Source organism: Haliotis asinina, chromosome 3 (genome assembly GCF_037392515.1).
Source record: "Haliotis asinina isolate JCU_RB_2024 chromosome 3, JCU_Hal_asi_v2, whole genome shotgun sequence".
NCBI lineage: Eukaryota > Metazoa > Mollusca > Gastropoda > Lepetellida > Haliotidae > Haliotis > Haliotis asinina.
The window spans coordinates 27063038-27087536 of NC_090282.1; the positions used below are offsets into that span (position 1 = coordinate 27063038).

The following is a 24499-nucleotide window of genomic DNA, read 5'->3' on the forward strand; positions in this document are numbered from 1 at the left end:
TGGAGAGGATCCTCATCATTCTTGTATGTTTTTGTTCCAATCAATGTTATCATGCTCAATAGCTTTTGATAGTTAGAGGACATGATTTTGGTGAGTTCACCATTTATTATTGTACTTTCCACATACTGCATGTATGAAATTTAATGCTTATATTTAATATATGGACTTGTATGTTTAAAGTAATGCATATGCATTGTTTGTTTGAAAATACTGTTATAGAAATGCTGCAAAGATTTTCAGTTACATTGCAACACCTTGTCCACTCCAGCCAGACAAAGCTGACATTCTGGTGATGTAACATGTCTGGAGACATGTTGTCGATAAGATGTGATGTCCCATCTGTCCCTGTGCAGTGCCAGTTGTTATGGCAGAAGCTATTTTGGAAGTTGACCATCTTGAGATCTCTGAGAGGAACAATGTTTTTATTCTTTATTGATTCATAGTGTCAGGTGGGGAAACACATGTTTAGTGGAGCTGCAGAAAACTGAGGATTTCTTGATGTCAGTGGTAATTCTTTTTGGACACATAACAACATTAAGAAAGCTTATCTCTTGTCTGTCTCACAGTCTCTGAACCACAATAGTCCCTTCTGCCTAGCCCTGCCTGCGATGCTTAAGCCCTCAATGAAGCAATGCAGATTTCCTCAGCTTCTGAATCTCCCATCTCACAGGGGCTTCTTTTCAATTTAAATTTGTTACCATAAAAATAAATATATTCAGAGACAGAGCATTAGTCTATCTTATGATGAAGGGTAAAGGTATTTGTCTTAACACTCACATAAATGGGTCTTTTTTTCTGATTGGCTGAGTGCCCACCTGCCCAATTACCCTGCCAATAGCAACTCATTCAGTACTTCGTGGTAGTTTACTATTTCATCTCGAATAGCATTAAAAGACGCATGATGCATGGAAACTACTGATGTTTTGTGAATGGAAATCAGTGGAAGGGAGAGGACTCTAAATCTGTTTTTTCTTGTGCCATCAGCAAAATCTAGCGATGGCTGCAAAAACATTTGACTCTTTCCAATATATACATTTTGACAAAACGTTCAAATGTAGTCCTTGTGAATATTAAGGGCAAATTACATCACGACTTTACTAAGACAATACCTGTGGGGAAAAACAGCAAGATGCAAGATTCAAATCGTTTGATTTACACAGGTTGATTGAAGTGTACAATTCAATACTCATGCTTCAAACTGTTCAAATTTAACATTGAGATGTTCGGTAAAATAAATACATTGTTATAGGTCCCTCAGGGACCATGGGTTCCTCGTGACAAGGAACAACTTATGATGTCCATCTTTGCTATGTAAGAGAACTACTCTGCTGTTGTTTAACATGTTCAAGATAGCATGACAATGTGTCTTCACTTTGGAACTCTTGCAGCCTAAGTAAGTATCCTCAGTACTTTTCGTTACACTCCACACTACTGAGTCTAACAAAACCTTATGGGAGGTCGCGTCAAGTAACCTTTAAGACTGACCAATCAGAGCACAGCTTACCAAATCGCGAAAGTGCACATTCGCACATACCTTTTGAACTTTTTATCTCGAAAAGTTTTGTACCCAAACAATTCCAAATGCTGTTTAGCATACGCTCGCTTCTGGGTGATGCACACGGTGTATGTACAACCATGACAATGGTGAGTAAACAGTCGCTGAAAATAGTGTTTTTGGAAATATTCAAGGATGTTATCTTGCGGAAATATTAGCTAATGGTAACCATGTCAACAGAAACCCCAAAGCATATATACTGCAGGTCAAATAACTGTATTATATGCAGATTTTTGTTTGTGGAGATATCTGTTTCAGTTACCTGAATATTTTGAAAGTCCCACTGATCCCTAAATAGTAGCCGTTGTCTGATTGGTTAAATCTATTTAACCATCTCGCTTGTGATTGGATGGTCATTGGTCACTTAAAGGTAACCTGACGCGACCTTCTACTAGGTTTTGTTAGACTCAGTGGTGGAGTAACGAAATACACTGAAGACTAAGTTTACTTGGACTGGAACTCTTGTGAGGGGGTAGAGGAATGGCCTAGCTGATCAAAGACTGTGTTGTTCCAACTTCAAACATGTTGATTGCACTAGCCATTATGTCTTGACATACGTCTGATATGAAATCACGTTCAGTTGAGTGTTAAACACAGTGGTGCATGGAGCTCAGGTCACAAATCAGTGCGGACAGTCCTTGGATGGGTGAGTGTTTTTGGCATTTGGACTCCTGAAAGTTTCTAGGACTTCAGTCCTGCCCCACAACAAAGGCAAATCTGTTTGTTCAAAATTCCCTCTGTTCACCTTGCAGAAAATGGGCACCCGGTGGGATAAGTCATGTGACTATAACCTAGAGGCTAACAGGCAGCTTGGGATATGCAGGGTAGCAATATTCATGCTTTGACTCTTAGTGCCTCGTGAATGGAGTTTGGCGCAATATGAATGCACATATTATTTTATTCAGAACAACTTTCATGTTGGGCTTTACCATTGAAGTGTGTAGTGACATGCATTTCATTGTAAATTTCAGAGTTTGTCTTAAACATGTTTACATCATGAAACAAGATGTCGAACCTTTCCCTGGTAAACTGTTGCACCAAATTGTTGTGAATGGAACCATCAATATACAACTTTGTGTACAATTACACAACCTTGTTTAAACAAAATACATACAATTTTTAAAGTAGCACATCATGATGTACTTACTTGATGTAAGTGATACCATTCAATATTCAATATATAAGACAAGCTTATTGAAATAGTATGTTGGAATGCTTTGAATATATATATATATACATAAGAATATGTCATGATTGATAAATTTCCTGATCACATGATGGTCAGATGAATGTCATCTTGAAATGTTTTTAAAGTCTGAGGAAGTATGTAAAGCTAATTTCTTCAATTGTATTAACTTTAGCAACATTTAGCTCGGACAGTGAGCACCTGGAACAATGATCCCTTTCCCAAACCAATTTATGCTAATGGGTGCCCCAATAGAAGACATATGGGTGATTGACAGTTCCTAAATGAATTTATGTCAGTGGGTGCCCAGGTTAATAGAGGTGAAGTAGGCGGATCGAGAGAGGTAGGTGGATGAACCAGTCCCTGAATGATTGAAGGAATCTCACCATCAAGTCCTAGTTGTTTCATCAAGGTGGCCATTGTAGTTGTGGCAGCACTCGTGTAATTGTTTTACATCCTCACCATGTTATCATTTAGTCCCCATTTTGTCAACATTTTCTGTACTTGCCCTCAGTGTGTTATACTATAGGGGTCACAGACTGCTTGAGGATAGTGGCTGTTAGAATCTGACGAGATTTCCTTAAATGCACTGATAAAAGTGTGAATGTGACCAGATCCTGCTGGCATGATGTGGTTTTCATACCTTTACTGTGCAGCAGAACCTTTTAATTTATGTAGGTATGCTGATGTTCTTCATGCAATAAGTTATACTGTTTATATTACACAACATTTACTCAATCAGCTCGTTTGCTCGCTCACTTACTCACTCACTCACTCACTCACTCCACCCACTCACTCATTCACAGAAAAATACTCCTTTAAAAAGTATTAAGAGTGTATAATTTTCATTATCAGTAATATTGTACTGGTCGTCATCAGCCAACATCGATTCACTGTACAAGTAGGAAATGTTCCTTACATCTTTTGTACAATTATTTACCCTTTTGTTGTGTAATGTGTGTTACACCTCAATTGTTGGCCTGCCCTGTTTGTTCAGCAGACCCAGCACTGTTTGTCACCTCCTTGTCCTCCTGGCAGACTGTCGATGTGTAACTTGGTCATCGTTTTGTTGGTAGCTGAAAGTATTCTGTAACCTTATATTGTTTAATCAGCCACTGGCAGGCTCTATATCCAGTTTGTCAGTAAGGAAAGCATTAAAACTTTGTGTTCTTTTGCATGAATTTAAGTTGCATTTAGTAAAATATGACTGTGGATTTTTGACTTGTGGCCATTTAGGAGATAAACATCATGTGTTGGCCAATTTCAGGGTGTTATTGAGTATTTGAAGCACGGGAATACATTTGGAACTGATGGTGTCACCCAGAAATTGGCCAACACATGATGTTTATCGACATTGTAAATGAAAAAGTATACCAAAGGGTTTTACTATCTGCACTCATTTACATCGAGTGCAGGTACATCAGTGAAGTGTCATCAGCTGGCTGTTTCAGATGGTTACCATGGTAGCAACTGGAGCTGCATATTTGTGATGCTATTTTGACTTTACGTCACAATATGATTTGAATGACGTCACCACTGTTGATGACACAATAAAACTATGATTTGTGACGTTTCTACATGTCAGTATGCAGCGAGTAGGCTTGTGGTTTCTGGGAATCAGATACCATTTGATCATGTTCAACCAATCAGATTACAGAACACAGTGACTTTTGGTTTGTTAGTTTGTCAACATATAAACATAATATGTGTGTCTTAAAAAAGGTTTCTGATGTTTCACCAATTATATACAGTTATTGGTTATTTTGTTTCCCTTACTGAATCATCCACACAAGTATATCCTCATTCCTTAAAGGTTGTCACAGGCGAAGATCCAGTTTACAATTGGTCTTCAGCAACCCATGCTTGTCTTAAAAGGCAACTATTGGGATTGGGTGATCAAGCTTGTGTTATTGATTGGCATATGTCAGTGTATGCCATTTGCATAAATTGATTCTCATGCTGTTGATCTCTGGATTGTCTGGTCCAGATTTGTTATTTACTGACCACTGCATTATAGCTGCAATATTGCCGAGTGCAGTGTACAGCAACAAACGTAAATATTGTCACCGAGTAAAGGTGAGCTTCTGTACCTTGCTACAGCAGATTCTATGTTTGTGGTTAAAGGTAAACATGTTATTTTGCTTTAAAAATAAAGGCGCAATGAAAATTATGACCATGAAATGCAGTCTGTATTTTGCTTTACTGAGTGCAGACTGTGTAGTTGAAATATTCTCAGTGGGGTTGTTTTTTGTTACTGAACTGTTGTCTCACTGACTGACCTAGATGTCAGTTTGTGTTACAGCAGCCTTACTCAGGGACAGCATGCCACTGATGACCATTGTAGGAACTACACCAGGAGGAGAATTCAGTTAGCTCAGCCTCATCTTGGTTGTGAAATCTGAAGTATGACCCTCTTGGGCTTTGGTGTTGTCATCAACTTCAACTGACTGCTGACACGGCAATTACAACGGTCTCTTTACTCTTCCAAATGACCATCTTACTTTCTGTAGACTCTGTATCCCCAAGCCAGTGTCATGCATAGGGAAAAATTGTCTGTAGCCACAGGCACAGGGAGAAGTTCTCTGTAAAAACATGGTGGAATCATTGGGGAATAATATTTTCAATTCGGACTTTGAGTATGTTTATTTCCTCACTAAAATCATTTTGTATATATATGTTTTAACATTTTTTTTTTTCACATCAGTAAGGCAATTGTATTTGTTAGTGACACCTGCATGAAATGTTCTGTTGATTCAAATTTCAGTCTCTTTTTCGTCTGGTCCATACTAATTTTTTGCAGACTCTTGTAAAATAGGTGGATTATGAATGATGTATAACAAACAGATTTTTGGATGGATCCCCAGAGTGATAATGATTTTATCTTATCCAAATGTTGTGTGTTGGTTTTTGATGGAGGTTGTGTATGTTGTACCTAGCTTGGCACCCTTCCTCTAACAACATCCCCCTATCACCATGGTTATTAAGCTAATTAAGTCAACAAAGTAAGTGATGACAAACCTTTTTGAGGAGACTTCTAGTTATGATTTCTCTACTAATGCCCTCAGAATATTGATGTGATGCTAGACGTGTGATGCAGTTATTGAGGCCATCTTGGAAATGGTAATACATTCAGTGTTGTTGGTTTCTTTGTGAAAACTCACATGCAATAAATGTGAATATATATATCAGTGAAAGTTTTAAAGTCAGTCAGCCTGGCACTGTAGCAGTTGCTTATTTAACCATGCATCGCAGCTGTGATTGATACCTCTGATAGCGAAGCTTACTGAATAGTTTTGCACCTGACTGTCATGTAGTGTGTTAGGATGAATTGGTTTCTGAGGACTTTCAGTGTTATCCTAAGGTCTACATGCTTATGCCAATGATGCTTGAATGGGTAGATCCCACTGGTGGTTTGAAACTTTGCTGAACAACAGTCATCATTGTTTTTATAATGGTTGCGAGACAGTTTGCAATTTTTGGATCATACACGATCCATCAAATGTTTAGACTCAGTACTTCAGTCATCTGTTCTAACCTGGATTTTGCAACTGTCTAAACAGACTCTTACATATGAAATGGTGTATTGTAAAATATATTCATGATGTTGAAAAGATTATTGTCATGTGTTCAATAAATGATGAAACTAAGTGAAAATTGGTGAATTTTGAACAAAATGCTACACTCTGTTCACATGTGCATGCGTGCATGTGTGTGCTCTTTAAGTGAGTTTAAGCTTTTGATTGGGAGTGTATTTAATTAATGAGTTGTATTCCTGCCTTCAACTCCGCTGTGCACCTCATTACAGTTACCAAAGGAAAGACCATGTGAGCAGCATACCATGTCTCTATGGCTGACTGTTTCAGTTGACCCTTTCAGGGGCAGATACTAGATAACAGATTGTGTGTGCATATTTGATTCAAGTGCATGGATTGTGTTGTATGTAATACAATGTCATGCAGGCTGTTAGGGGCTGATAGTACATCCTTCGTTGTTACACACAGGGTGTTTCAACCCTCCATCGTGAGTTAGTGAGTACAATATTTCACCATTTTTCCAGAAAACATAGTCTGTCTCACTCACTCACTCACTCACTCACTCACTCACTCACTCACTCCAATAAAACCTGACTGGAGAACTCTGCTGTTCAATATAGAATGTTTATGTCATTCATAAGGTGATGTAAGATGTTCACTCAATGACATGGACAATATAAAGCAGAGACAAGATACAGACTGTGACACCTGTAACTGGTCATCAAGTCACTAAGTCTACAAACATGTCTGCACGATTTTCATTCACTTCACGAACTACACACATGTCATGTCACACCTTTGTGATTCTGAGAAAATATAGTGACACTGCCATAGTTTACTGAGGAGATCTCCAGTATGGTCGAGCTCATCCATCCATATCTTATACAAGTTAGGGTTTTGTAATACACAACACAGACTAGAACTGGTTCATTCTTTCACAAGCTTTACCGATGAATATCCAAGGCCCTCATCACTTACACACTGATGGTTCAAGTCTATGGTGAAGAAGTACATAGTTTCTGATAGTTTCACTCCGATTCCATAGATCGCATAGTCCCATTTCCTGTCTGTTTGGATATGTCGTTCCAGTGCTGTGATTAAGGTAGAAGCATCACAGTTACGCAGGTGCTTGAACTGGGCAAGTGGAGGTGGCTGCATTGTCTGACCATTATTTTAATTATTTATCATGGTCTTTAGGCTATCAGCACCACATTCTGTCATCTCCAGAGTTCCACTAAAGTGGTCAGAAAGCTGGTAAAGCTGGACTCTTCCCCTTATCATAAAGGTGTCACATGTACTGTTCCATGCAGTTTTGGTGTCATCCCGTGAGGCCCAAAGTTATTCAGTTAGGTAGAAGCAGTTCATCAGTCTATGTGGGATTTCATACCTCACTGATTTTGTGAGATTATGGTGGATTATTGCTGGACTGGTCCATTATTGACCACAGAAGGGGTGATAAAATATAAATATGATTATGAAATATTTATTTTAACAGTGATTTATCACATCTGTATCACCGGTTTTATTGGATAAAGGTGGACTGACCACAGGAATCATAATAACACATTATCATGTATTATGTTATCACAACAAAATCTAACACTAACACTGAAACCCCCATCCACTGATCAGTGATCCCTCCCACTCATGTTTCATGCCCCAATTACCTCATTAATTATGTCATTTGGGCAAGCTGTAATTAGACCTTGTGGGATTTTTCAGGCATAAATTTTAGGCTTCACAGACTGTAACCACAGTTTTAACGTTAGTGGTGTTCTGATTGATTGAAATATTCAGGGATTGTCACAATGACTAGACGACCAAGCAATTGGTCATGTTTCCTCTTAATCGAACACAAACAATTTTGGAACACTTGTTTTCATTAGCATCATTATTTACAAGGTTGGTTTTGTCTGTTCCATTTCATAAACACCACAAGCTCGTTCCTTGTCATGACTGAATTTATCTTAAAGACTCCAGGAAATTTATGTTCCTTACATAACAGTCATTGCAATTTGTCATGCATTTGTGCAATTTGCAAAAACAATGAAAGGACTACATGTTATTTCTATATTTTTGTGTGCATTAACAAACATAACCAGGAGAATTTGATAAATAGTGCCAACCTATTATTTTTGATGATTTATTGGTTGTAATGAACCAGTCATCAACAGGGATATTTTTACCAATTCTCAACTTTAGTGAACATCAACCCATATAGTACTACACAAGCATAGGCTCAACGCTGACTTTTCAAGAAAAATTACAAGCTTCAAGCAATATTTCTATTCATCAGATATGATTGGTTTGTTCAGCAAATTTTAAGTTTGACAAGAAATGTCAGACTGTATTGGTTGTGTGGATGAACTTAGATAGGAAGATTTGGTTACTAAAATGCTATATATGTGATGACAATCCGCCACATAAAATATAATGAAGCCCACATTTTGCATGGTATTGTCGAGTCTGTTGGTTGTGGATAGGGTTTGATTGTGGGTAGGGTCCTTGTGTACCAAGCATTGACCATCTGGGTCCAAGTCCTACTGTTGGACTTGTGTGTTTGTCATTGTTTGGCTGCCATAGGACTTGCTGAAATTGCCTAAACACAGATGATGTTGTCACTGTTGTTGGTGTGTGGAAGGGCTATTTGTTAGTGTTCATTAAGTCATTTAGTACATGTCGCTGTTGATTAGTGTAATGTCTGCAGGATGCCAGTACACTTTAAACTTTCCTGGTTGAATATCTTCAGAACAATAAGTTCACCTCACAGGTGATTGTTTGAATGTCTTCGGAACACAAGTACACCTCACGAGTGATGTTGATGGTCAAATGTCTGCTGTTGTCTTGCACATAATGTCATTACAGGTGATTGATTGAATATCTTCAGAACACAAGTACACCTCACAAGTGATGTTGATTGTCAAATGTCTGCTGTTGTCTTGCACATGATGGCGTTACAGGTGATTGATTGAATGTCTTCAGAACACAAGTACACCTCACAGGTGATTGGTTGAATGTCTTCAGAAGACAAGTATACCTCACAGGTGATTGATTAATGTCTTCAGAACACAAATACACCTCACAGGTGATTGGTTGAATGTCTTCAGGGTAGTGGTTACATGAAGAAAGTGATCAGTCATATGTCCTCTGTTCACAAGCAGACCTCACAAGTGATTGGTTGGATATCTTCTGTTCACCAATATGTCTTACAAGTGATTGGTCAGATGTGTTCAGGACACTAAGTACTCCTCTCAAGTGATTTGTCAGATGTGCTCAGGGCACTAAGTACTCTCAAGTGATTTGTCAGATGTGCTCAGGGCACTAAGTACTCTCAAGTGATTAGTCAGATGTGTTCAGGGCACTAAGTACTCCTCACAAGGGTTAAGTTGGATGTGTTCAGGACACTAAGCTCTCCTCACAAGTGTTAAGTTGGATGTGTTCAACACACTAAGTACTCCTCCCAAGTGATTGGTCAGATGTGTTTGGGACAGTAAGTACTCCTCACAAATGTTAAGTTGGATGTGTTCAGGGCACAAAGTACTCCTCCCAAGTGATTAGTCAGATGTGTTCAGGGCACTAAGTACTCCTCACATGTTGGATGTGTTCATGACACTAAGTACTCCTCACAAGTGATTGGTCAGATGTATTCAGGGCACAAAGTACTCCTCACAAGTGATTGGTCAGATGTGTTTAGGACACTGGTACACCTGACAAGTGATTGGTCAGATGTGTTTCGGACACTGGGACACCAGACAAGTGATTGGTCAGATGTGTTTATGACATGGGTATACCTCACAAGTGATTAGTCAGATGTATTAACGACTCTGGTATCCCTCCGAAGTGTTTAGATTCTGCAGCATGGTTGCTGACCTTACAGTTGATAATGTCATCAGATCCCTTGTGCACCTCACAAGTGATTTGTTGGATGTCGCCGGTCAAAGTGGTACTGTTTGTCTTGTACATGATGATGTCTTTTAATCCGCATGTTTACTTTACCAGCCTTTCTCCTGCAACAGAAATGAGGTGATTAGCTGAAGGGAGATAATCATGTTCTGTTCACATTCCATTACCAGTTATGAATTTGCACAAATGTAGGGGAAGGTTGTTTCGGGTTTTCGTTGTTGCATTGGACCAGACCAATTCTATTTCTTGTTTCACAGATTTTTGTCCTAGGAAAACACAAAAGGCAGGAGAGAAAAAAGTACCTGTACTTTTAAATATTAAAAGTATTTTACTTTTGGCAATTTTTTTAGTGTTTATGGGGGAAAAATGAAAATGGACCTTACTGCTGGTACTAGTGCAACTAAAACTATATCACCACCACCAAAATCAATAGTTGAGAGGAAAAATGTTCCGATGCTGAGGTATTACTGAGAAATACGTTTGTACAGGAAAAGGGTACAAATCGACAGTAGAAAGAATTTTGTTGGTAAAGAATGAGAAATAAATTTGTCACAATTCAATCAGTTCCAAAAATGGGATATTTAAAAACATTTGACAACAATTTGCAACAATTTAGTAAATCGGTTTTTTTAGGTGTTAGATTCTCTAAAGGCAAGAGGCACACAGTGATGTAGCAGTACCACAGAACCACACAGTACAACATGTCAGAAGTTTTTAAAGCCCACATTTCAAGAAAATCATGAAAAGACTTTCAAAAGTCAGATACAGGGCAGATAGGGATATGAATCTTAACAAATGAGTTAATTTTCGTAATGTTCAAATCTCCATCATTGAAAGCAAATAAAAATGAAAGTAAACTTCATATGCATGATATTATCACCATTGAAAACCGGGCACCAAGCACTAAAGAATACTTTTTGAACAATCAAATTATTTTGATGTCAGATAGCTACTGATGTGCTGCAATATTGTATCACTGACACAGTGATGAGACTGCTGATGTGCTGTATGGTGCTACTGCTGGGGCTGGCCTTGAGATCTTTAAGAGTGCACTGTGAAGATCTGCATCATAATTGATCTTCAGTAACCCATTCTTGTTGTACAAGGTGACTAATGGGATTTGGTGATCAGACTCGCTGACTTGGCTGATATATGTTGTCGTATCCCAATAATGCTCATGCTGTTGATCACTGGGCTGTCTGGTCCAGGCTCAGTTATCTACATACTGCCACCATATAGGTGGAATATTGCTCAGTATGGTGTAAAACTAAACTCACTCACTCACTCTTATAAAGTTACATGTTCTTTGCTAGTTGTGATAATGCTTGTGTCAAAGCTCAGAAGAGACTTGACTGACTCAGTTTATGAATTCTGACTAAGTGTAAATTTTCTTTTTCTGGGGAGCTTCTGCTGGCTATATTCATTTGAACTAGAAACTTCTATCTTCCAGAGTCATTGTGTTAATACTGAAACTAATAATAGTCTATTTATCATCCTGGTATCTCCACATATAGTGCATGGTTGAAGCGCCCAAACAGTGTCATTATTATTACCAAGGATAACTCAAGCTGCCTGCAAGGACTGCTTATGGTTAGTAGTCATGTGACCTATCCCACCAGGTCCCCATTTTCTGCTGGATGAACAGAGGCAGTTTTGAACAAACTCATTTGCCTAAGGTGAGATCACATGTGTCACATGTGTTTCATTTCTGGGCTGGACACAAGTCCTAGAAACTGACTGAGTCATGCTGCCAAACATGGTCACCCATCCAAGGACTGTCCACGCTCTTCAACTTCAACTGATGTATGGCCTGAACTCATAAGTCCTGCATAAGTAAGTAAAAGTAATGATCAATTTATAATCTGCTGCTTTAGTTTCCATTTTATCTTCCTGTTTCTCTCATTGACCATTCATTAAGCAGTGTGGTTTAAGATTAGGATCAAAAGAAATAAATCAGTCAGGCAGAAATGAGTACTGCAGAACAATACCCAAGGTCATGATACAGAAGCCAAGACTATCCTCTAATGCAGTCAATTCTGCCTGGTCCAGTAACGTCAGAGAGAGTAGTCTGTATAATAACACTGAAATGTACTGAAAGTGATCCTGAGAGCAATGTCCGGGTAAGTATACTCTGAAGGATTCAACACAGATTGGATTTTTACATAACACTGTCGGCGAGTCATGACTTCATACAAATACCATGGTACAGAGGCTGATCCATACTGAGATCTGTACCATGCACAATCTATGGGAGGTTCAGTGATTCCCACTGTTGCCCTGTTTCAAAAAACATCAGATCAACATGGTGATATATGGCTGATATTTTTCAAGGCAACCGTCCGCGAGGCTATCACATATCAGTTGATTGGTTGAACCCCATAGAACAGTTTGGCCTTTCAGACCTGCTTGGACTTGTATAGCACTCATTCAATGACAATTACAGTGGGGTTTTTTTGGTATTTCTTTTATTTTTTCATTTTTTCTACATTAGAGATAATGTGATGTTCTGAAATTTATGGTTCAAAGCTTCAAAGAAGTAATTATATTAATGTACATTTATATTGTGCATAGTCTTGAAGATAATAACTGCTCAAAGTGCATCAAGGAATAATATTAATATACATTTATATTGTGTTCAGTCCAGATGATCAGAGCTGCTGAAAGTGCTATGGTGAAAAATAATTAAAATGATAAATGTAAGATTATGCATTGAAATTGTGTTTTGAAAAATATATAAGGAGATAGAAAGAGATTTTCAGTCCCACTGTTACATGCAAACAAGTAGATTTTCAGATTAACTCTGGGGTTTTCAAAACTCGGAAAGCCTTCAGCTCTGGAGAAGAAGTTCTTTAGAATTGGAATCAAGTTAAGAACATTGATTTGTAGAGTCCGATGTTGGGAAAGGATTGTTTGGGGTAGAGTTAACTCTTGTCATTTGGAGAACAATACTAAGTTACAATTTGTTTCATTTTTACATGTTATATGGATGGGGGCTTTCTGGCAGCCAGATGGTTACAAGTTTCACTCATCACACACTACATCCATGTTCGATGTTCCGGATAAGTGAGGCCCAGTTCTGGTGTCCCCGACCGTGATATTGCTGTAATGTTGTTAAAAGCAGCTGAGCTCACTGACTAATACATGGATGTTTCACATAATGATTTAATCCCATGCTGTAACCAGATGTAACCTACTGTGACCTGCTGTAACCTGCTGTGACCTCATCTTTGGCTTCTGCATCACCAAGCTTGTGTTTGTCTAGGCCAGAATACATTCAGTTAAACTAACAAATTCATCTCAATTCTTGGACAAGATGTAGGCTCATCAGACCAACCAACCTGATCCTAGTTGAAAATGAATATGAACTTATGAGGTGTATTTACAGAAGAATGTATAATTACATGAAAAGTTTTGTTTGCTGAAGTATCTAGCCTGAAGGGATTATTTCATGAACTTTGTTTAATGTGTGCTCATTTTTCATCATGATCAAGTGTTAAGTGCTAAAGTATGCTTACCATTCTCGCCAATCAAATTTGTACAGTAATTCATCTTATTGGGCACACTCCCAGCAACTCTTTCCTGTCTTCATTCACCTAAGTACAATGGTACTGACATCCTCTGTGTGTCTTATCACTTATTCAGGCTTACAGTTGATCTAGGTTGAATTCCCACTGATTTTTATTGCATCGTTTCTTTCATATTCCTACAATCGGATTGGTAATCACCTGTTTTTCTGATTAAAAATCAATATTGGAATGAACATTTCTTTGTGGCATCGGTTGGATTTTTGTGAGTTACTGATAATACTTTCTGAAATGTCAGCCCTTTATGCTTGCCCTTGATTCAGCTATACTCTGAGGATATATTCTATATATTACTTGCCTTCAGACCCTGAAACAAAAATATGTGAAGATCTCGTTCAGGACTCACAGGACTGAACAACAAATGTCCAAGGGTATATGCGCTGTGCCTTTCAGGACATTTCTGTTTCTACATAATGGCTGAGTTTTGCTCATTGTCAGTCAGACTGAACTTTCAGCCAAGTTAGATGCTGAGTAAAGATGAAGCAAAATACTGCTGTAACTGTATGCAGTAATAAAGACACAGAGAAGGGTGTGGGGAACATCAAGATTATCATGAAAATTTGAGATATCTTTAATATCTTTTCCACATGGCAGGGAACAGACACAGCCTATGTAATTGATGCTATCTTGAGAAAGATGCCAATTATTACACTTCGAAATTCCTGTTCAGGGTGTCAACACTGAACATTTATCTCAGAGAATGGTTGCAAATATTGAGACATTTAGATGCTAACTATATTAAGGCTCAGAGTTTCTGGAGCAATCTGTCTGCCTAGTTAAACATTGCTTAGACCAGACCAATTTTATTTCTTGTTTTATGGATCTGCCTGACATATTTTTTCAAGAATAAGAAAAAAATATAATTAAATTTTACCCGCTCAGAAAAGAGAATCTTAATGTTTTCATTGGTTAAAAATGTAAAGTGAATAGAAAATATTTTTTAGGTTGTTTTTTGACTCATATTCACTCCCTAAATTGCCAAAACTAAATTCCTTTGAGTATTTAGAAGGAATATTACTTTGATTGGAATTTTTTTTTTTTTCCCACCTGCCTTTAGGTTTTCAGAGTCCAAAAATCTGTAAAACAAGAAATATGATTGGTCTGGCCTTATTTAATGTTTGTGGAAACATTTGACTCGTACCTCTATTTTGGGTAGTCGTCAATGGCTCCCCTTCCTCGTTTCTGGTAACAGAGGGAACAAATTAATGGTTGAATTGTCTCCTTGTATTCTGTCAGGGAGCACTATTGAGTGTTCTCATTCCGAGGCTATTCCATGGATCAGATTACATTTGTCGTGATTGCCATTCTACAGGAGTCGTCCACGAGATTCCGGAAATGTTTTATGTGAGAGTTTTGTTTGGATGTCATCCTATATTTTCATATTGATGCTTCATTGACAGATGCGTTAATCAATTCTACCTCCCCCTTTCAAACACTGGTGATCAAATATGACAAGCTGTGTCACCTCAGCAATTCTATTGGGCTTGTTTCATCATCGGAATAAAACCCAATCAACTTGATCACTTGAAGGATTAAGCAATTATTGTAAATGATGTGTGGTACATTTCATCCAAGATGCTGTATTGTCAATCAATTTGGGGACATTGAAAGAATGGTCGTCATCGGGATGTGTATCATAATGAAATATTGTTAGTCTATTTTTGAGCTGGTCAATATATTGATATGCAATGAAGTGTTCAGATGAATGGGTGATTCCCAGATACTATTGGTGTGACAACTGTAAGCTAGTTCTGATAGTGCAAGATATGTCTCTACTCTCAGTGAGGGCCTGGCATATATCATCGTCAGGTTATTGCCGAAAGAAACTCATCATGTCCTCATCCGTATCTTTGGAGGAGTATGATGGAGAGAGTTTATTGCATCGTCTTGATAGAAACTAATACCCACTGATTTACACTTCCTAAAGTGGGTCAGTTTCATACTGTTCTGAGAGGTGGTTTAAGATGTCCATGTTTGAAATACAAACACATAGTACCCTGTGTAAAATGTGCATTCAAAACTGTGAATCACACATTGCTAGCAGAATGCAGTGATCACAAATTGTCTGCTGACAAAATGGCATAATCACAAAAATGCACACTGACAATGCAGAGAACAGACAGAATGAAATGATCACAAACTGTCTACTGACAGAATGCAGAGATCACAAAATGTTTACTGACAGACTGATCACATTGCTCACTTGAGCCAAAATAAGTATGTTTGATTATCAGTGCTGCTTACGCCAGTATGTGCTTATATCATAGCATGGCATCTTTATATGGAAGGAAGGTAATCGTCACATGACTTTCCCCATTTGGTATCCATTTTCTGCTGGGTGAATAGGGTATTGAGGTACCCTAGATGATTTGTCCACCCATGCCCCTTTGAACTTAAAGATCTAAGTGAGGTTGTTCCACTTCCCAACTCTCCTTGTTTAGAGATTTAAAGCCAGCCTGGCAGGATTTTGTCAGCTATAGAACAGTACACACAAATGAGTGAGTGAGTGAGTTAGTTTAATTTTAGGCTGGTTTTAGCAATACACCCCATTTACTTGGACCCCCATATATCCGGAACCCCCCCCTTTTTATGCGAAACGAAACTTACGTTCATTAATTGTACTCGCTTAACCCGACCCCGCGCTTCCGGACCTGGATGGCGAATTTTCAAACCATTCCCATAAATTTCCAGTTATCCAGATGGTGAGATATGTGCAACATGCATGTGTATATTTCACGTCAGTACCGTTTACCACACGACTATGTGATTTCATTCTTAATCTATCGGAAGGCATTTGGTGTGAATTGATTAATTAGCCATCAAAACACTAGTTAGTGGCACGTGTCACACGGGTTGTTCATTTGGTGCGTGTGAGAACATCTCATCAGTAACAAAAACACATGTAAAGTAGGATTAAGGTAAACTACACTGTAATTGTACAGTATATAACACTTATAAACGACTCCTGCTATCTGTTGCAAAGCAAGTTAAAAATAGCCTGCCACATGATCTAAGTCATGTGATCCCATCCGGAAGTTTACTTTCTGCAGACAGCATAAGTTCGACACGATGTCACATGTATTTGGGGCGTTTAAACTTTAAAAAAAAAAAGAATATGCATTTGGCAAAATATAAACTTTTTGTCATCGATTTACGTTTTTCATCTAACTTACCATCTGAAGCTCCACAAGCTACATGATTACGTCCGATACAGCCTGACAAATGGTATCCTGCGTTCTGCCTTCCATGTATTATCAGTACACTTACATGTTTTGATAATTCACTGTTATTGCTATTGACTCTTAATTTTTTATATAAGTCCATGAACATTTTTTGCTTTCACTTAATTTTCATGTTTTGCTTGTTTGATCCAGTTAACCGGACGTCTCACTATCCAGATGATTTTCGAGTGAAACCAAAATGTCCAGATAAACGGGGTTCGACTGTATTCCAGCTATGTCAAAGCGTATAAGGAAAAGGTGTATACTTAATGAGTCATTTCATGAACACAGTATTTCATCATGCTCAAGAAGGTTTATACTCATTTGAATAACCAAATAAATACACTGGTAGATACAGGTACCCATAAAACTTATTATATAACTTCATGTACCTTAATAAATGATGTTTATAATGAACACTCATATGACAATCTGAAAGATTTAACCAAATGTTGTTACACATGTTATATTTTGGATTTCACTTTCTTAGTAAAGTACAAATTCTAGTACTTTTTTGGTTGATTACACAATGCCATGTTAGAAAGTGGTCACATGTCATGTTTGGGAGTCCTGGATGGGACTCAACCAAAAACGTTCTAGAATTTGTATTTTACTAAGAAAGTGAAATCCCAAATATGATATATGCTGCATTTGACCACTTTCTAAAATGGCATTGTGTAATGAGATGTTGTTCTTGTTTACAAAAAAAGTAGGGGATAGTAAATATTAAAGATTAATAAAATGCAAATGATGAAGCCAAAGATGAAACCAATAAGGAAGAAAAATTAAGGAAATATGTGACAATTTATTGTCTTGGAAAAGATTCCTCCGTATGGATGTATATTACTTTTTCTCATGTGCACTGGCATTGGCTAGTGGTATACTTGCAAAATGGAATGTCCCCTGTTTTTCTTAATGCATGAGGAACTACACAACAACTAAAATTAGTGTTCCACTGAGTTTTTGTTTTGACCATAGTTTGCACATTCTCAAAACAGTTTTAGGTATAATACAGTATCCATAAATTAAATGCCTTTTGGCTAAAATTCAGTTGTTTCTTAAACCTGTCAAGGTGGGTAAGTGGAAATATGCTTCGAGAACATGAATGAAGTGTGAAGCCTTGACTGGCCTAGTCTCCTACCCCTGATGAGACTGACCTAATCTCCTACCCCAGGTGAGACTGGTCTTATCTCCTATTTTGATGAGACTGGCCTAATCACCCATCCCAGATGTGACTCAGCTGGTCTAATCTCCCACCCAGATGATGAATTTGAAATTCTGTTAAGCACAGACACACCAGGCCCTACTCAGTTAAAGTAAGCATCCTAACTAAAAACATCTTTGCCTGGGGAAAGGGTTGTCCAGGAACAATCACTGTCAACAACAATGGGGGAAAAAGTATAATTGTAATTTGATTGGGACGTGTTAATGACGTTGTTGTCTGGTATAGTGGCAGTTGTGGTGTGTTCTTGTGCATTGCTGATACCTAGCAGCAAGTGTCTCCAAGGTGTCAAGATTTTCTGCTAAAACAAGGGTAATTTCATAAATGTTTGCAGTGGGAATCAGTGACAATGACATTATGTGAAAAACAACATTAAATTGTCTGTTCTCCAGACTCATATACTCCTGGTAAAACCTTCAGGGCACGTTTCAGTATCAGACTGTGAGTAAGATGTTTAATGAAAGAGTAATGTTTGGAAAAGGGAAGAGTACTGTGGTTTAGAAGGTTTGATGATTCTGTGACTGCAAGAAGGGGAACGGGGCACACAAAAACAGATACCTTTTTGTCAGCAAATAGTTTGAGCAATTATTTCTCAGTTTCATTGTAGTATATTTTGCAGGGTTTTTTTTAAGTGACGAGTCTTCTAGGAAGGAAGCATAAGGGCCCTATTGGGACCACTTGAAATGTTATGTTATTAATTTATGTTATTAATTATTTTAACAGGTATAATAGTGGTCTTTCTAAGAGTTCTAAGTTAAAAATGCGTACATGATTGTATCCATAACAGGGCTCAATTTAAGAAATGTTAACCTACTTGCACAAATTCCAGATACTGCTTTTACTGCAATGGATAATGAAAGAAATATGCTTTTGACTTATTTAGATGTTTTATTCAGAACTTCACCAACTAAAAATTGATTAGAAGTTGGTGCAAGTTAGACTAATAACAAGGTTGCATTTGGAAATACTGGGTTGCACCAGTGCAAGTAGCAAAGCACTAAATCATAACTATATCTACACAATGTGTGAAGGATGAGTGAAACAACACCACAGAGGTATGTAGAGATTAGTCATCGTGCAAAATGTTTTACCAACATTTAAGGAAGTGTTCATCTAACTGAAAATCTCAAACTAGCATCACTTCAGGATCTCCTTCCAAACCAAACTGATATGCTGCTCCACTCACTCACTTACTCACTCACGCTCACTCACTCACGCTCACTCACTCACAAGTTAACTCTCTTACTTGCTCACTCACTCGTTAACTCACTCTCACTCGTTAATTCACTCGCTCACTATATAGGTCAGGTTCCATGGTCTTTGGTAAGAAGAAAGGCATTGCTTAAGTTGGATATCATATTTCACATGACACTATAAGGACTTAGGATTTCAACTTTGAAAAACGTATTCATGGCAATGTTACATCATGCTTATTCGCCTAAATTTGTCTTTGGAAACAGTCATTATAATCTTCGTAATAAATCTAAGGTACAAGCAATGAATTGCAGGACTAAAATATATGAAAAGTCATTCCTACCTGACACAATTAAAATCTGGAATTCATTACCTAATAATTTAGTATTCACTAACTCAGTGAATTCAAATCTCTGCTTAAAAATGATGAATCAGTGAATTATCTAGATCTAAATTAGGGTATTTGATTCTGTCAGATTGTACATTGTCGACTTAAGCTAGTCTGTAGTGATTTGAATGCAGATAAAGGAAGCAGACACATTTCCAACAACCCTTTATGTGCTTGTGGACATCACAATGAAGACACAGTTCCTTATGTTTTTGCATGTAAATTATAAACTGATATTATAAATAATACCTACATCTATGTAAATGGCCACAATCTCCAAACTGTGTTATATGCAAACAACGATGTCAATAAGAACATAACAGAGTCCCTGCATCAACACATCTTTAAATCTAAACAATCTGATAATTTATTCTATACAATTAAACGCAATAAATTAATGAAGTGTAGCTGCAGGCTCAAGGTTTATGAGCACACCAATGCACATAAATAATTAATGTTTTTGGGTTTGTTTATCCAGTTCTTGTATATTTTGTTTAATGATAAATGTATTTGGGGAGGTAATGATGTTAGAAAATTCCACTTGTTTACCAAACCAGATTCTTTTGGAATAAACATGTTGAAACCAAATACATCACTGAACATCCCACAGGAGGAATATAGATAGATTGACCTCTAGGTACTGTTAACATCAGGCTTACAGACTCTGAAACATGTAGCCAATTTAGCCCTTGTAAGTATTTGATAGTAGTCAAGGCGAAAATACTGACACCTGTTTCTGTTTTCTTGATGGTAGGCAATTAAGTCATTAATGATAAATATACACTTTAATCCCAGTCACAACATGTCAGATAATTATTATATATTTGGTTCAGTGAATTTATTGAGTAACACATCAGTGTCTGCCTTGTAATTGTATTCATTATTCATGATATTATCATGTTGGCTGCATAGTTGATATAAGTTGCTTCGTGGCTGAAGCAATACTGATGTAACGTATATCCTCAAGCTCAGCTCAGCTAAGCTCAGCTCAACTTGAATTAACTCAACTCAGTTTTATTCAGTTCCATTAGGTTCAGTTCCATTTAATTCAATTCAGCTCAGCTCAGCTCAGCTCAGCTCAGCTCAGCTCAGCCTAGCTCAAGTTGCAGCCCTCATGTTCATCTTAAGATTGGAAGGTTGGTGATGTGATACAATGCAAAACAATATTAATCAATGGTGTTTGTTGTTACCTGTTGTTTGGCGTTAAGCAGATAAAACCAGGACAGTCGAAACTAAACAAGTGTCATTTAACTGTATAACGCTCCACCTAATAAATACAGTTATCAATGACAGCTTCTTTAAAACTGAATTTGAAACAGCAGTTATTAAAAAAAAATGAGAATGACTATCCCCTTCAGGCAAAAGGATAGTTTTCATAAGGATGTTCTCTGTGTGTTGGTATTTGTGAAATTTGTCCCAAGGGTATTATTGATTGTTATCTACCCTTTCCTCGTAAACATGATAACAAGATTGGCAGTTGTGATAAAATTAGCATACGTGTCTTTTTAATAACCTTTTAAATACTGATGGATAACTCCTGAGGGAATTTCAGGTCAGAATTATCCCTGTGGGTTATCGCAGGTCATGATGGCGACATCACAGATAGGGTGATTTATTTCTTGTTTGGTTGTTTGCGTGTCATCGCACCCAGACATTGTGGATTGTTGCTTACAGCTTCTATCACTCGATTAATTATTTACAGGATTCTTTCATGTTGCTTGAATATTGGTGAGTGCAGTTTTAAACAACAAACACATGCATCAGCAGATGTCAATTAAGAGACATTACCTCTACATGTGTATGTGTGCCTTAATGCAAAAAATATAACATAAAAAAAATATGAGTATGCAAGTGACTGAGTATACGTTTCTTGATAAAAATGTCTTCTTGTTCTTCGTGATGTATAAACCCTACCTCATGGATGTAACACCCACCCAGGTGCTTGTACAACCTGAAACCTTTGTTCCACACATACAAATAAAACCTTTCTTAGAGCTTATAGAAATAAGAAAAGCATCGTTTATGCTTTGTTAGAATCATCAAATACCTCTGTTTTCCTTCTATCTTAGGACAGGGATAATTTTCATGTGTAACTTCTGGCTTGTTCCATGATGGTGTAATGGGTGCATCATCCTCTCCATGATGAGCATATTAGTGCCACATCAATCTGAAGTATGCCATGCACGAAGATCATATCCTGTCTTGTCTCATTTGTAACATGCTGATGGTCAAAACAGGAACATAAGAATTTTTGTTTTCTGCCAACTGTTGTAAAGGGATGCATGCCAACCTGTTGGTAGTTGGTAAAGCGATTTTAGCCTACTGTCCAAGTCATTGTTCAGACTTATTTACAATTATATGATAAATTCCCACCAAAACCTTTTTATGGGTTTAAAAATAAGGCACACAAGTTTGAAGTGAACTCTGACCAACTTTCAAATCAAACTTATAAAATCATTTCCCAGGCAGAGGGTGATGGAATCTTCAACAGTTTGTTAAGTCAATAAGGGTTCCCAGTTAAAAATTTGTCAGGAAATTTTGAATTTGGTAATTACTTGCCAAAAAAGGCTCATAAATGTTATCAACATCTTCCATTTTTTGACCGAATGACTACTCCTTTGAAGATTTATCTCCCCACGCAAAATTTCATCCCGTTCCATCTTTTTGCAAAGTTTCTCTTGATTTTGTTTGTTTGGTGGATCATTGTTTGCTCTGCCCTGATGGAACCCAATAATCAAAGATGGAGGAGCTTCTGATGATTGGTGCCATTATTCCTGACCATTTCTATAGTTACAGTCATTCCACCTAAATTCTTCTCACTAAGGCACCAAGTTTAAGGTGCAATATCAAATATTTGTCCAGATTAAACTTTCCATACTTTATTCCCAAATAAAACAGGAACAGTCATCAACTTTTTATGAACTTGGATTGAAGTGGCTTTCATTTCCTTAACGTGAAATCAAAATTAATATTCAGTGTAAATATATTAGCATTATGCTCATCATCAAGACCATATGCGTAATAAATTTGTTATCCAAATTCATTAGAATTACTCCAAACCTTTGATCTGTCAAGCTCCTTTGATGCCATTATACATAGTACCATTGTTTGTCATGTTTTCTCCTCAGCTACGGACATGAATTTAAGCCCCTGTACAGTCAACAGCCTCATCACCAACATCTTCATGGGATGGATTGTAGGGCTAATTAATTTGACTGGATTACAATAACATAAAACTGCATGAGTCTTTCATCTCTTTCTTATGCTGGCAACGTGATAAATGGCGTCAGAATCAGTATTGCTGGAAGCTTCAGATTACGGTAGTTTCTTGTAAGTTGTGCTATGGAAACTTCCGTTTCCTTTATGTGTAGGGACAGCCGGATTTCCTAATAGGCGCTCAGAGTGTTTTATCCTTTTCAACATTGAAATGAAACCTACTTTGTTATTTTTACAGTGCTTCTATTAGCATATGTTTTGCCCTTCAGAAACAGATTTTTTGTATCTCCCTGGAAGAGCTAAGTATACTCATTTCAATCTGTTTGCTTTCACAGATGACTCAGAATATGTAATTTGTAACTGACCTGATGAATCATCTGATGTTGAATCATGTGAATATTGATTTTGGTCAATATTTTGAACCCTGTGTTATTTGATGGAATCAGACCATTGGTGTACAAAAGGTGAAACAAATTTTCTGAAATGTTTTATTGAAAGCTAATATATATTAAATATGTAGTTAGCAGAGACACATGTTTTTCAGAAGTTGACCATGTTTCTGAATTTCCTCAAAATGCATTGATTCTTAATTCAAGCCTCTTCTCTAATCACTCAGTCAATAACACAGAAAGTTCATATGCTTGATTTTGTTACAGACTTTTGAATCATGTTTTCAATATGGCCATGACAGCAGCCATATTTAAAACCTGTCTGTGGGCACTTGTTTCCTGTCAGTATTTACTGTTACACTCTGAACCTCCCATTAGGCATTTTGGGCCCTATAAACATCTCTGATAGTATCAGGTAGAGGGAGCTGATCTAATTTGTATAGTTCTGTTACAATGACATTTCTTTTTAACATCATAATCATGGATTCGTCATTGTTTGCTTATCTTGCAAGAAAACCTTTTGACCTTAATACCTGAGTGACATCCTTCCTCAAGTTAAGTGCCAATGTTTCTGAGAGATTTAGGCCTTATCCTCCTTACAACAGGTGATGATGTAGCAAAGTGGAATTGTGTTAGTGTGTCCGTACTATGGGCTATTGTCAGAGTCATGAAGTTTCATGCAGTCATTAATCCATTGCGATCAATAACCATCACAAGTTCTTTTACCTTATTTCTGACATGTTTCAATGTTTGAATGTTTCCACCAGTTAAAATGTCTGGCATCGTTTCTATTCAGCTCAGCGATCAATTTCAGATCTTGGTATTCCCCTAGTTTCTCAAAAGAAGATAACGGTTACATTTTCCGATTTGATTTGGACTATTTTAATCAGGTGGTCGATGAATCGTTAAACTGATTCACTTGCCTGGAAGCTCAACTGTCACTCTTTGCAACTCCCAGAACTTCTTGCACTCACAATTTTCTGACTCTATTTTGAGAGAATGGGATTAATTTGTCCTTTTAAAAACATTATATTCTGATCACGGGCACTTGATCTTTTACCTCCCCTTGAATACTGATGTCTTATCGTTCCAGCGTTTAACCTAATCA

The 24499-nt window shown here is 37.4% G+C and overlaps 1 protein-coding gene across 1 annotated transcript in view; it reads left to right on the plus strand.

Annotated features, from left to right (window-relative positions):
- The window catches only part of LOC137277761 (focadhesin-like), a 482967-nt gene that overhangs the window by 10827 nt on the left and 447641 nt on the right, over window positions 1-24499 (plus strand). The gene's annotated exons all lie outside the window — the stretch shown is intronic.